Genomic DNA, 3565 nt, shown 5'->3' on the forward strand with positions numbered 1-3565 from the left:
AAAAAAAAAAAAAAACCACACGACCAACAAAGAACTGCTACCTAGAGTTTATAAAAAAAACACTTCAAACTTGGGTCAAAAAGCAAACAATCCAGTTAGAATATAGGGTAAAAACACGAAGAAATAATTCACTGAAGAAAATACATAGATAGCAAAGAAGTGCATGAAAAGATGTTCAACATTTGGCCTTAGGAAAATGCAGATTAAAACCTCAATGAAGTATACACGAGGAGATATACGCTACACACCCATCAGAAGGGCTAAAATGAATCATGTCACCACCAAAAGCCGACAAAGATGTGCAGAAATGAATCATTCCTACACTGTTAGTGGGAATGCAAGATTGTGTGGCCACTCCAGAAACGCTTAATGGTTTCTTAATAAATTCAATATGCAACTACCATAGGACCCAACAACTGAACTCCTAGGTAATTATTTCAAAGAAATGAAGACTATGTTCACACAAAAACCTGTACATGAAGATTGATAGTAGCTTTATTCCTAATAGTCAAAGACTGGAAATAATCCAGAGGTCTTTGAATAGTTGAGGGTTAAGCAAACTGTGGTACCCTCACACTGTGGAATACTGCTCTGCAATAAAAAAGGACAAAACAAATGACTGACACGCACAACCTGGACGAAGCTCCTGAGAATTACGCCAAGTGAAAAAAATTAATTCCAAAGGTTACACGGTTGTATGATTTCACTTTGTCATTCTTCGACTGATACAATTACGGAAATGAAGAGCAGATTAATGGTTTCCGGGGGTGAAGAAGGGGTGGAGATGGGAGGGAAGTGGCTGTGTCTGTGAAGGAGCAACAGGAGCGATCCAAGTGGTGACTGAATTTTTCAGTATCGTGACTGTGCCGATGTCGTTATTCTGGTTGTAATGTACTATAATTTTGGATGACGTTACCATTGCTGAAGACTGGGAAAGGGTACATGGGATTTCTCTGTAATAATTTTTGTACCTGCAGGTGAATCTATGATGAACTCAAACAAAACTTTAAAAAATTATGGAAGAAAATGAAAAGGAAAGAGATGGCAGAAACTACAGTAAATATGTAGTCACCTCACTCTGCAATGACACTGGCTCCTTAGAAAAGTATGAAGATTTATTTGGAGGGAGAAGTCTCCTGTGCACACTAAAGTCTCTAAGGCTGTCTCAGATTTGAGTCACATCAGTACCACTAAGATCTCTGGTAGAAGGGAGGACTATTAAAGCTTGTGAGTTGCTTTCTTACCTCTCGAAAACAGTTAAGATATTTGCTTTATCTTTAAGATATTCTGTGCTAACTAGCAGCCTCTGGGCCAAAGATTTCATGGTGCATTTCAAAGAACAGGCAACTTTCACAAATGGTCATGATAGACGAGGCTAGTATTTCCAATGTGGAAGCACACAGGAGAGACTGGCGTGTACCTGACACACACCCACAGGCACCTGGTTCTGGGATGGAAGGCTGCCACATGGGCTCTGACCCTTATGAGGTCATTCAAAGTCTCATTCCCTTCAAGGCGGACTGTGGCTTGCCTGTCAAGACAGTTGAACATGCTCCTCCTTCAACAGGTGCACACAAAGGGTTGGACAAAACTGATTGGAGACTTTCTCACTTGGCTTGTGTTTACCTCAAAAGCTGACAAGGGATCATTATATAAAATGTGAGCACTGGGGAAGGACAGAAAGGCACATATAGACACACGTTGTCCTGTTTTTGTAATGTCTGTAAGTAGTTCACATACAAAGTTTTTTAAAAGCTGACTTTGTCTGGGTTGGAAATTTGCTCAAGTCACTTTTGTTTAGTCAGTGAACAGCTGTATTTTCCCCCCTTGAAAGTATCTCAGCTTAAGAAACAGTAAACATCTGGGCGAGGATCCAAGAGACTCTTGGACGCTCAGCCCTGCCCGGAATCTGGCCCCTCCACACCCACCTCGTTGTCACTGCTGGATGTCTCAGTGTCAGAGGAGGATACAGCCTGATGCCCAGGCAGCTCCTCGTCCTCTGGGTCATTGCGTTCAGGCTTTGCAAGGGACAAGGGCTCCTAAGGGTGCAGAAAATCACACAAATTTTATTCAGCCAAGAGATAACATCTGAGAATGGCAAAATCCATGCTTTATCTATCCTTTATACTCCTTTGTGCGTGCACGTAAAGGGCATGATTATGGGAATTTTTCTCAGTTGAAAAGATAGTTTTCAGTATTCCCAGCTGCTGAAGAATTCTCAAAATTTGCTTTCTCTCTCTTAATAGAAAATGTATGCCTGAAACAAAAAGCGGCTGGCAAGGGGAACTGGAGGCTGCTCCCATCCTGACTCCATGTCTTATCCTACGCCAGTGAACTACTGATGCTCGGACAATGATGAGAAGCACATTTACAGCAGCAGTTTCTCTTATAATTCTTGCCCTTAGGATCCCCATTATTAATTCATAGCACAGTCAGCATGTGCTGGGGCTCTTCTGAATGAAAAGCATGGCCTTTACTAACAAACCCAAACATTTCTCAAGTCCATTTTTAGTTTTAGTAGTTAGAACAGAAAGCAGGGAAGGGTGCAGTGGCTCATGCCTATAATCCCAATACTTTGGGAGGCCGAGGCAGGAGGATCACCTAAGGTCAGGAGATGGAGACCATCCTGGCCAACATGGTGAAACCTTGTCTCTACAAAAAATACAAAAGTAAGATGGACATGGTGGCATGTGCCTGTAACCCCAGCTACTTGGGAGGCCAAGGCAGGAGAATTGCTCGAACCAGGAAGTTGGAGGTTGCAGTAAGCAGAGATCGCGCCACTGCACTCCAGTCTGGTGACAGAGTGAGACTCGGTCTTAAAAAAAAACCAAAAAACAAAAAAACCCAACCCAACCCAAACCAAAAAAACAAAACAGATATTTCTGGTGTTTAATGATTGCCAACAAGCACATGTGCTCCATTACATTGAGACTCTACTCTGACAACTCCAACTACTGCTATTCCTTGACCCTGGTGACCCTACTGAGACTAGAAGGAGAGCGGAGTGCCACTAAGTAATGAGTCATAGCTGCCATCACAATAAGCTCTGCCAGGTTTTCTCCACGTTGGCATAGACACTAAGAAAGGCAACAAAAAGATAAGTTGGTCTGGTTGTTGCCCAACTAATACCGACAATGGCTCACATTTATACAGCCAGATACTAAGAATCATCTGTGAACTCATTTCATCTTCATAACAACCTTAAAAGTAGGTTCTGGTATCATTCTCATTTTAAAGGTGAGAAAATGAAGTACAAAGTAGTTAAGGTTAGCTAATAAATGAAGGAGGCAGGATTTGAACATAAGCAATTCCTGACTCATGGCTGAGTCATGATTTAAAAATATAAAACCTTCATCCCTTAATTTTTCCTTCTGCCAAGAAAAATAAAAATATAGCCGGGCGCGGTGGCTCAAGCCTGTAATCCCAGCACTTTGGGAGGCCGAGGCGGGTGGATCACGAGGTCAAAAGATCGAGACCATCCTGGTCAACACGGTGAAACCCCGTCTCTACTAAAAATACAAAAAATGAGCTGGGCATGGTGGCGTGTGCCTGTAATCCCAGCTAC

This window comes from Sapajus apella, unplaced genomic scaffold (genome assembly GCF_009761245.1).
Source record: "Sapajus apella isolate SASKATOON/1434 unplaced genomic scaffold, GSC_monkey_1.0 scaffold969, whole genome shotgun sequence".
In the NCBI taxonomy this organism is placed as follows: domain Eukaryota; kingdom Metazoa; phylum Chordata; class Mammalia; order Primates; family Cebidae; genus Sapajus; species Sapajus apella.